The sequence below is a fragment of a genome, unplaced genomic scaffold (assembly GCF_019419815.1).
Source record: "Pyrus x bretschneideri cultivar Hongxiangsu unplaced genomic scaffold, Pyrus_bretschneideri_v1 Contig141, whole genome shotgun sequence".
Classification (NCBI taxonomy): Eukaryota; Viridiplantae; Streptophyta; class Magnoliopsida; order Rosales; family Rosaceae; genus Pyrus; species Pyrus x bretschneideri.
Genome location: NW_025999437.1, coordinates 16,024 through 28,046, shown reverse-complemented (window position 1 = coordinate 28,046; position 12,023 = coordinate 16,024).

Sequence of the window (12,023 nt, the reverse complement as noted above, 5' to 3'; positions counted from 1 at the left end):
CTGCCTCCCAAGCTCTCCGATGCAAAGGTCTTGACTCCGTTGGGAAGTGTCTCAATGACCTCGCCAGCGGCGGTTACCTGAGCACGGAGAATATCTCCTTCCTGACCGACCTCTTGGAGCGGACTCGGCAACACTTCCATATTTTTGAACGAGCTCTACAAGCCGAGGACGACTTGAAGGCGGCCAAAGTCGCGCAAGAGGCTGGTCGAGCTGAGATGGAGGCAATCAAAGCCAAGCAAACGAAGTTGACCGAGTTTGATCTCCAGATCTCTGACCTCCAGCGTCAAATTTCTGACCTTCAACGGCAAAGGTCTGCTGCTGCTTCCGAGCTTGAGAAGGACTTCGAGGCCAACAGGGCTCGGCTAACGGCTTTCGCTGCCGGCGCACGGCACATCCAGCAACTGCAGTTCAATAAGAAGACGAGGCAGGCTGAGATAATTTTGGGCGAAGCGAAGTGGTTAGAGCTAAAAGCTGCCCTCGAGACTTTCCTCCCCTCGACCCCCTAGGAATTTATCATTGTATTTGTTTTTTTATTATCAATACAATGATCTTACTATCAATACAATGGTTCTTATTTACACAATGGTCTTTTACTCTTGCATTTCCCATGTAATTGGATAGTACTTTTTAAAAAACTTTCCATTAATCGGCAATTTGTGAACTGAACCTGCCCGATCTCTGAGATGATATGCCCCCTTGCTGAGGACTTTGTGAACGATGAATGGCCCTTCCCAATTCGGCGACCATGTACCAAATCGGGGGTCTTTAATCCCGACAGGTAACACAATTTGCCAAACTAATTCTCCTTCGCCGAACGTTTTTTGTCTTACACGCTGGTTATATGCTCGCTCGGCAATTTTCTTTTGTGCTATCAATAAGTGACCCGCGTGGATTCGATTTTCTTCCAAGTCTTCTAATTCTTGTCGCATCGCTTGACTATATTCGACACTGAACAAACTACTCTGCTCGATCACTCGTAATGAGCTTATACTCAACTCGACCGGTAACATAGTGTCGTGTCCATAAGTTAACGCGTAAGGAGTGGTTCCAGTGGCCGACCGGGATGAAGTTCGGTATGCCCATAATGCTTCATTTAACTTCAAATGCCACAACCCAGGTTTCTCTCTTACCATTTTTTCGAGGATGCCGATCAACACTTTATTGCTTGCCTCAGCCTGCCCGTTTGCCTGAGGGTAGTACGGTGTAGATTGCTCAAGTCGGATATTTAAACTTGCCGCGTATTCCTTAAACCTATCGGCCATGAATATGGTGCCATTGTCAGTTATGATCGTTTCTGGCACGCCGAATCTGGTCACAATATTCTCCTCTATGAAATTGCACACCTCTTTGGCCGTTAATTCGGCGTATGATCTTGCCTCGACCCATTTAGTGAAATAGTCAATTGCTACAATTATCCACGCGTGTTTCGCCGCCCCCGACGATGGCGTGATTTTGCCAATTACGTCCATTGCCCATCCCCTGAACGGCCATGGTTTAGTAACCGAGTGGAGTAATTCGGTCGGGGCTCTCTGCACGGGTCCATGAATTTGGCATGGTACGCATCTTCGTGCATATTCGATGCAATCCTTTAATATACTGGGCCAAAAATAACCGTGTCGTTGAAGCAACCAGCGCATTTTTCGTCCAGATTGGTGTGCCCCACAAATTCCTTCATGTACCTCGGCCATTGCTTGGGCAGCCTCGTGTGGGCCGAGGCATAATAGTAGTAACCCGTCCTCACCCTTGCGGTATAATTCATTTTGGTACGACACGTAATTCGTGGCGAGGACCTTCGTTCTTCGGTCGTGTCTCCCATTGGGGTTATCGAGGTACAGTAACATCGTTTTTCTCCAATCATCTGGTTCTACCTCGACTGCACATACTTCTACGGGGTCTCCTCGTTCTAGTAGGGATGGGAGCGACATTACCCTTGTGCGTATTACGTGTGTGCGCTGGAGAGTTTGCCGATTGACCAAGGCTGGGTACGAGCGCAGGCTTGTGGCTGCAATTCGGCCTAGTTTGCCCCCTGTGAGTTGTGCTCCGGAGGCGATCTGGGAGAGTTCGTCGGCGTCTGTGTTGTGGATACATGAAATATGTTCAAATGTGATCCGTTCGAACGACTCGGCCAGGTAGGTGGCGACCATGTGATAGGGCGCTAAAGTACAACTCATGCAACGAAACATGCCGTTCAATTGGTTAATCACAAGTTCGGAATCACCGAGGATGAGAACGCGGGAGACCCGTAGATCGTGTAAAACGTGGAGGCCGATAATAAGGGCTTCATATTCGGCCTGATTATTTGTGCAGCTGAAATCCAACTTGAGAGAAAAATACCATCGGCAGTGGTCAGGCGACTGAATTGCAATACCGACACCTGCCGAGGTCGAAGTACTGGAACCATCAAAATGCATAGTCCAATGGTTATCGCGTGTGGTGACTAAACCGATGTCGACGTCGCCTCCCTCAAAACCATAAGGGGAAGGGTGTTGGGCAAAGAAGTCGGCGAGAGCTTGCCCCTTGACGGCCTTTTAGGGTACATATTGAAGGCTGAACTCGGATAAGGCGAGCGTCCATTTCCCGATTCGGCCTTTGACAATGGGCCGAGTGAGCATGTAACGAATCACGTTTGTTTGGGCGATGACCTGCGTAACTGATGGGAGCATGTAATGCCGAAGCTTGGATGCGGCAAAAAACAAGGCTAAGCAAAGTTTTTCGACAGGTGAATAATTGGGCTCTGGTGAGTTCAGATTTCGGCTAAGATAAAAGATAGCTTGTTCACGCCCTACATTGTTATCTTGCGCGAGGAGACAACCAATGGATTCAGCGGCAGCCGAAATGTATAATTTAAGGGGTTTGTTGCGACAAGGTGTAACCAGCACGGGCGGGGTGGAAAGGGCCACCTTGATTTACGTAAATGCAGTTTGATGTTCTTCGCGCCATTCAAATTTGTCGGTATCCTTAAGTTTAAGGAGTGTAGAGAATACCTTCATCTTACCGGCCGAATTGGCGATGAAGCGACGGAGGAAATTTATCTGCCCGAGTAACGACTGGAGCTGTTTCTTTGTCGTCGGAGGTGGAGCGCTAATGATGGCGCGAGCTTTATTTGCGTCGACTTCGATGCCGCGATGGTGCACTAAAAATCCTAGGAAATTACCGGCCGAAACACCGAAGGCACACTTGGCCGGGTTCATTTTGAGTTTATTCTTGCGCATGCGAAGGAACGCTTGCTGCAAATCATCCAGGTGCATTTGGCGGCGTTTAGACTTTACCACCACATCATCGATATAAACTTCGACGATTGTACTGATTAAGTCGTGGAATATCATATTCATGGCTCGTTGGTATGTGGCGCCGGCATTCTTGAGGCCGAATGGCATGACTACCCATTCATAAGTACCAAGTGCCCCAGGGCAACGGAAAGCCGTCTTGTGGACGTCGGCTTCGGCGATGAAAATCTGGTTGTAACTCGCATGGCCGTCCATAAAAGATAGCAGTTCATGATTAGCTGCGGCATCAATTAGCAAATCTGAGATTGGCATTGTGTATTCGTCCTTGGGAGTAGCCAGATTTAGATTACGGAAATCGATGCAGATGCGAAGGGCACCGTTTTTCTTCAACACTGGGATGATATTGGCCAACCATTCGACGTACCGATTGGTCCTAATAAACCCGGCTTTTGGAAGCCGAACTAATTCTTCTTTAATGCCGAGTTGTACCTCGGTCGAAAATCGGCGAGGGGGTTGCCGAAAAGGCTTACACCCGTCCTTAATGCGTAGCTCATGCTCCACAAGGTTTCGATCGAGGCCTGGCATTTCATGGTAGCTCCACGCGAAGCAATCTTTAAATTCCTGGAGTAACTTACGGAGTTCGACCTTCATGGACGGTGGGAGTAACGCGCTGATAAACAATGTTCGAGGATCATCGGCCGTGCCTACATTAACTTATTCTAATGGGTCCTTGACCTGGGGCCGATGGTCTTCGAGTTCGGCCGGTACTGCCTGAACTTTATCGAAAGATAGAACGGGGCCGTTATCCGCTTCGGCCAAAAATTTGATTAAATTGATGCCGGAATTTGGTTGCTTGGTAATGGCGTACCAATGGGCCAGCAGACCTTCCATTGTGGATGAAACCGCGGCCTGACGCCGTTCTTGCTTGGTGTGATCAATCATCGGCATTGGTGACTAAATCTGCCAAGCCAAGTCTCGCCGAATCCTGTTGGACAGTCTCGGCGCCGACCTCAATCACTTTCTGTACCGAAATTATCGTCGGCCACCCATCCTCGTTAAGGCCTTGGAGGGTGATGTAGCCGACGTGATCATCATAATAGCGAGCCTGAATCATGTTGGTTTCAAATGGTTGGTTATCGGCTGGGTGGACTACGACCGATTTGCCATCCCAAACGATAAGGACTTGGTATAGTGATGAAGGAATGCAACTGGTTTGGTGGATCCAGTCGCGGCCAAGTAATGCGTTATAGTCGGTCTTGGAATCAATTATAAAGAATGCCGTCATGTGTTGACGACCGGCGATGCTAACTTCCAACGGGAGCACTCCTTTGGTCTGAGACTTATCACCAACGAAGCTGCTCATAGTGATCCCTGATGGAATAAGTTCATTATCAGAATGGCGTAAAGCCTTCATGACGGACATCGGCATAATGTTGACTGTGGCTCCACAGTCGACAAACACTTTAGAAATGGGAAATCCTTCGATGTGATCCGTGACGTACAACGGCTTCAGGTGTTGGAGATTAACCGAGGGGGAACGGGGAAATAGTTCGGCCAAAGCCGCCTTAAGGTTGTCCCCGCTTCGGGCTTCTCTGTCGTCGTCGTTTGCGACGAAATTTACTTGTGTTGCTTCTTCGGTGACCACGTCCCCGTCCAAGAAATTTGACTGGTGGGTACGTGGTTGGAATTCAGCTGGTAGGACGTGGACCATATTGATCTCCATATGTTCGAGGACCGAGGGACCCATCGGATCGTGGTCGTCGTCTTCGGCAGAATTAACCATAGTAGCAATCGGTGGAACATCCTCAATCAAACTTTTGAGTGCCTTGGTAAGAACCGGTATCTGAGACGTGTTGACCAAGTCGAGTTTGGTTTGGCTATTTTCTTCGACTATGTTTACTGCCGAAGATTTATGTTGGTCTTTCGTTATACGAGCTCGTTCTTCATAGGCAATGCGGGCGTTCCTTGTTTCTAGATATGTATCCAACTGTGCTATCCGTTTTTCCTCGTCGGTCGTGAGGCCGAAGAGAGATACAGCCGAGAAAACTTCGAAATGATAGCGCAAATGCTGAAGGTCTTCGAGTGAAAAGGGTAATTCGGCGGCGTCAATATCTGTGTAAGGATCGACCTCAAAACCAAGGACCCGAGCCTCCCGTATATGTTGGAACCTAGCTTTGATCGCTGGGTCGGAAGTTTTCTGAATAATTTGCTCGGCATCAGGGCAAATTAGAGCTAGGTCGAGGGCTTCCTGACACGCCTTGGGTAGTCCGTACAAGTCATTGGCGGAATATTTCTTATGAAACTCTCGCATGTACTCCAGGGATTCACCGAGGAATGGGGGTGTAAGTTGCGCCGTATTTTGATAAACGGCTCGCGCGGTGGTACCGGAGAAAGTTTCCTTTCGGCCTCTTGTCTAAAGTGCTAGAGACGAGCTCTCATCTCCCCAGGCCGGAGAAGGATCTTGATACGTTTCTCAGACTCTTCAATAGTTGTTTCGAAGCCGGGAGCTGCTACTTTCTTCCCTTCGACTAACTCGGTTATGATAGTCGGGGTTGGCCGTTCACTAATATTTTCCATGGCCTTTTTTGGTTGCCACTGGTTGGCAGGGCTGGCCTGCGCTTCTCGTCGTCGAGCCATGCAATCTATCCGTTGGCGGCGACGTTTTTGAGATTTAGACAGCGTCGTATATACGCCAGTCGGAGAATTGTAACTGTACCAGCGTTGATCCGATGTCCTGGGTGGTTTGAAGGTTTTGCGATTGGCTGGCGAGCCCGAACTGTGGGTATCGAGCGAGTAATAATCCTCATTATAGAAAGGTACGTCGAAGTCAAGACGCCGCCTGACCAGGGCCTGGTCTTTCGGCCATACTTGTGGGTCGAGTCGATCAAACACTTGACGTCGTGGACTTTTACCAAGTCCCTTCGGTGATGTTGTAGGGGTCGTGGAGAGTGTTGAAGATGTCTTCTTCCCAGGTTCAACTGGTGTTTTACAATGGTCACATAAAACCTTTGATTTATGAGTTTCGTCGGAACTTGACCCCGTCATAGGCTCATCGGTAGGTGGCCCCAATTGTTCCGTAGGTGGTGCATTCGAAAATAAATCAAGCTGTAGTTTTGTTTGACTATTCCGTCTACGGATATGCTGTACTGGGACGTATTCGGCCTTCCTTTTGTTTTTAGGAAGATGAGCATCCACTATACCAATTGTTGTTGAAGGGAAGGGATTGACGTCGACTGCCATCTGCTTTTCCGGAAATTTCAACTTTCCTTTCTCGATCCAACTTTGAATTGTGTCCCGGAATACAACACAATTATTGGTTGCATGCTTATTAGAATTATGATACTTGCAGTATATTTTCCCTTTTAATTCATCGGCCTTAGGGATGGTATGGCCCGGCCGAAGCTTGATGATTTTTGCTGCCAATAATTGATCAAAAATTGCATCAGCTTTGGTGATATCGAAAGTGTATATTTTTTATGACTTACTCATTTCCTCGGCGGCCGAACGGGTTTTGGTGTCTTTGGAACTCACTTGAGTCAAAGCCTTATAGACGTAGGGTTTATCTATTACTATCTCGGCCGCATCCACACTAGCATACTGAGGATCCTCACTTTCGGCCAATGCATAGCTAACCGTGGGATTCTTATACAACGTCCTCTGGGATGGTGACTTGGATATCTTTTCTTCTCGGAGCAGATAATCATACTGTTCAACGTGTTGAGCAAGTTCGTACATATCTCGAATATTTGCCCCCAAAAACTCTTTTTGTATTCCACGTCTAATCCGTGGAGGGCGATCCTGACATATTCCACCTCGGGGAGTGGTACTCGGCACCAATTCCTGGCCGACTTAAACCTCGTTAGGTACTCCATTGGAGATTCATCGGATGCTTGAGCCATCCTGGCCAATGATGATACGGACATCTCCATCCCTGGCCGATAGAATTGTTCATGGAACTTTTCGACTAACTCTTCCCAACTCTGCACGGAGTTGGGCGGGAGATTAATGTACCAGGCGAAAGCTGAGCCTACCAGTGAAAATTTAAACAGCCGTAATTTATAGAAGTCGCTATTGATGTCTCCACACTGCGCTGTGAAACGAGCCACATGTTCTAATGAGGATAACGACGATTCCCCGGCGAATAGACTGAAATCAGGGATCTTAAAACCTCGTGGGTATTCAAACCTTTCTACATAAGCCGGGTAGGGATGGATGAATTTTGGAAACTTCGGCCCCTTCTTTAGGGCCGAGTCAATCATTCTCTGGACTTCGGTCATGTTTACAGAAGCGGCTTCTTCTCCCTGGCTTGGTCCCTCGGATCTATTTCCCGATCCATCTCTTTTTTCTAAGGTGATTGGTTGCGGCCGGCGGACCCTCTCTCGGCTTGTATTGGAACATTCGTAGAAAGCTGCCGAGGTTGGCTGACCTGGCCATCTTCGAAGGCTTTACTAACCAACAGTTCAAGCATCCGGGTCTGTGTATTGTTGTTACTTCGTATTGCTTCTAGTAAATCATTCATCTTTTGACCAATCGACTGCTCGACCTGTCGATACTGTTTATCAAGTCGTCTCCGAAGAAACGTCCTAGTTGGTGGATCGGAACCTTCCCCACCATCGTCGTCGCAATCTTCCGCAATCCCTTCCACAAACATGCCCACCGTTTGATTCGGGACCGCTGAGTTGTGAGGTTGTCCGCCGAGATAGATTTCATTTTCTCGGCGTGTCACACTTGTGCCCTCGGGCGGCGCAATAATGATCGGATTTTTTGCAGGGTGCAAATCCTGCCCAAGGCCTTGCACTGGTAAGTCAGATGTTGACTTTCCCATGGTTGTTTTCTTCTTTACAGACCGTGTTTCAACGGTCATGAACTCCGAAGGTTTAGCACAAAGGTCCCACTGGGCGTGCCAAAATGTTGACTCTAAAAATTACAAAACCTACGTGGCGCGCAGGCCGAGTAACTAACAAGCTAACTACGTCCTTCGGTTGAATGCGGGGCGTGCCAACTCGTCGGCCGAGCTTGGCCGAGGAGTAAAATTTGTTGATGTCGCGTCGAGCGCGTCGTTAACTTCTCTATCTTGCGATTGCGACCGAGGAAGGAACACTCTCGGTCTCTGGGTTCTATAGCCTGAAGACAAGGCTACTAATTCTACGGAGTTCACAAATCGTCGGAGCCCAATTCGGTCACTGTGATTATATTCGTAAGAGTATAAGCACGCCGAATGGAGACCAAACTATATGGGCATAGGTACTCAAATGTGATGTATGTCTTGATGGTTGATGCCGAATTTACTTGACACTCAAATTAAACCCTCGTTTGACAATTGTAGTAGAATGGATAAGTGAGGGATCGTTCTAGACCGGGGATTAGGAGGGCTTGCTAAAACCTTCTAAATTGACTTAAAAACATAAAAACTAAATTAAAATACTCTTAACAAGACTACTATGACTCAGAATGGCTTTGAAAAACTCAAATTGTCTAAAACAATCAAATTGACTCAAATAGAAGCTAGAACTTGATTTAGATGAATTTGCATTTATTTATGACTCCAAAAGCTTAAAGATACAAAAATAAAACATATACGAATGATTAAGACTTAACAAAATAGGGGGGGGGAATTGTGGTTGGACGATATTAAATTAAAAAGACAGAATATAATTAAAGGCAAAATGTAAATATGAATGTGATAAAAATATGGATGATGGAATAGCCAAGGGGTTCTTCTCCACACATGTTACACTTGCATACAAAATTGATTCTCAGTTGGTCTTTCGATAAGTTGTGAAACTCAATGCTCCAAGTTAATTAGGTCCGCTTAAATTAACTTTCAGATTTCCCTAGATTCGTTGGATTGAATGGAAAACGCATTACAACCAAATTATTCTTAATCAAAGTCCCTAACTATGGAATACGCATGATAGAGACATTCAACAAAGATCATTAAGTTCAACGGAAATCATAAACATTGACGATGCATTCGTTACTATGGAATACGCATGAAACTTATGCCAAGAATTCGTTTAACGCGATTGTTTATAAGCAACCTCCACTACTTGTGAATATAAGTTCATAACGATTAGATGAAATTCACTTATATTCTAGCGTCATATTCATGCATGAAAATTAAGCGCGCATTCTTAATAAACATTCATAAATAAATTATCAATCAAACGGTTAAACAAATTGAATCCACAACTTATGAAATTCCAACGAAAGTTAATCAATTCATATTGCAAATATAAACATAGTTTTGAATCACCCCCTAGCTAAAGGGGGTTTAGTTCCTCATAAGTTTGAAATCAAAGAAACCCCTAAACATTCCAACAACTCAAACTTGAATTGTATGAACGTTTAGGCACTCTTCTCTTCCATTCTCATACGTACAAAACAAAGAGAATTAAATTTAAACTTTGAAATCAAAGAAACACCTAAAAATTCCAACAACTCAAACTTGAATTGTATGAACGTTTAGGCACTCTTTTCTTCCTCGTTGTTGTAGCACAAGGTCTAGGTGAACTTTGGGGATTATGTGAAGTGTTTTGGAGGGATGGGAAGTGGTTGGATAGTGGCTGCAATGGAGGAGAAAAACTGCACAGAAATGGAAGGGGATTTGCGGCACAAGGGTTGTGTTTGTTGATAGGAGCATATTCATGCGACTTAAATGGCTTGTTCTCGTGCATTTACGTTATGTTTCTCTCGTTATTTTAGTCCTTTATGTTTCTTTTGTGTGTTTTCAGGTTCTAAGGGCCTAGGGAGCAAGAAAGTGCATTTTGAGGCCATTTGGAGCATTTTTGGGCATGGATTGGATAGCTTATCCATGGAGCCAAGAAGATGGACGAATTTGAAGGCCTTGTATGCACTTGAAGACACAAAACAATGGCCCTAACCCAATTACATTCACCTTGCCTTGGGCTTAACACATTATGCCATACAAACCAACCTATTTTAGGCCCATTCTATGTACTTAAACCCTAGCCCTTTAAACTAGTTCATTTATCACTTATCAAACCATTCACTTATCACTCACCACATATCATTCACTTATCACTTAACATATCATTCATTTATTTCACTTCCATACTCCTCTTAATTCCACATGCATTCTCACACATGCACATCATTCACTCACATTTCCACCATTCATTCTTTATTCCTTTCCAAACATCTCACATGCATTTCTTCATTATTTCCTAACCCTACATGCATTATTTATTGCATCTTCACATGCATTCACACACACTTCACACATTCAAACTGTGAGCTTCCATTCCTATATGCCATTTTCAGATTTCCACCCACTAACCTAGTCATCAACACATGCACTTCCACCTTTCATCCACAATGATTCATGATTCATTCACTTTGCATCCTTTAATTCAATCACATACTTTCCCATTGTATAATACATCCACATGCATCTTTAACCAACAAACATTACAATCACATGCATTCACACACCATCTTCCCTTTTACAAAATACATTGCCGTGCCTTCCCTTCACAATTTCAGCTTTCCTCCTTTTAATTCCACATGCATTCACTTCATCATTACACCACCACTCATTCTTTAAATCCACATGCACATTCAATCATTCATTCAAGCCCCCTTGTGCCATGTTTCACCCTTTGTTCCCACCTATCACATGCATCATCATCAAACAAACTCTAATTGCCGTGGGTTCCCTTTGCTCCCCTTGTGCAATTCCAGTTTTCACATGTGTCCTAGCTGTTTTTCCATCATTCCTCCACACAAATGCTTAAACAAACAGCCATATGTTCCCTCCATTACCCCTATAAATACCCTAGCATTCATTCATTCACTCCCCATTCAATTAGCATCTCATTTCATACGCAACACACCACAAACACTTCCATTCCTTCCCTAGCCGTGAGTTTCTTTCCATTTTGCATCTTTTCTTCCATCTCCAACCACTTCCCATCCCTCCAAAACACTTCACATAATCCCCAAAGCTCACCTTAGACCTTGTGCTACAACAACGAGGAAGAGAAGAGTGCCTAAACGTTCATACAATTCAAATTAAACTTGTTGGAATGTTTGGGTGTTTCTTTGATTTCAAAGTTTAAATTCAATTCTCTTTGTTTTGTACGTATAAGGATTGGAAGAGAAGAGTGCCTAAACGTTCATACAATTCATGTTTGAGTTGTTGGAATGTTTAGGGGTTTCTTTGATTTCAAACTTATGAGGAACTAAACCCCCTTTAGCTAGGGGGTGATTCAAAACTATGTTTATATTTGCAATATGAATTGATTAACTTTCGTTGGAATTTCATAAGTTGTGGATTCAATTTGTTTAACCGTTTGATTGATAATTTATTTATGAATGTTTATTAAGAATGCGCGCTTAATTTTCATGCATGAATATGACGCTAGAATATAAGTGAATTTCATCTAATCGTTATGAACTTATATTCACAAGTAGTGGAGGTTGCTTATAAACAATCGCGTTAAACGAATTCTTGGCATAAGTTTCATGCGTATTCCATAGTAACGAATGCATCGTCAATGTTTATGATTTCCGTTGAACTTAATGATCTTTGTTGAATGTCTCTATCATGCGTATTCCATAGTTAGGGACTTTGATTAAGAATAATTTGGTTGTAATGCGTTTTCCATTCAATCCAACGAATCTAGGGAAATCTGAAAGTTAATTTAAGCGGACCTAATTAACTTGGAGCATTGAGTTTCACAACTTATCGAAAGACCAACTGATCAATTTTGTATGCAAGTGTAACATGTGTGGAGAAGAACCCCTTGGCTATTCCATCATCCATATTTTATC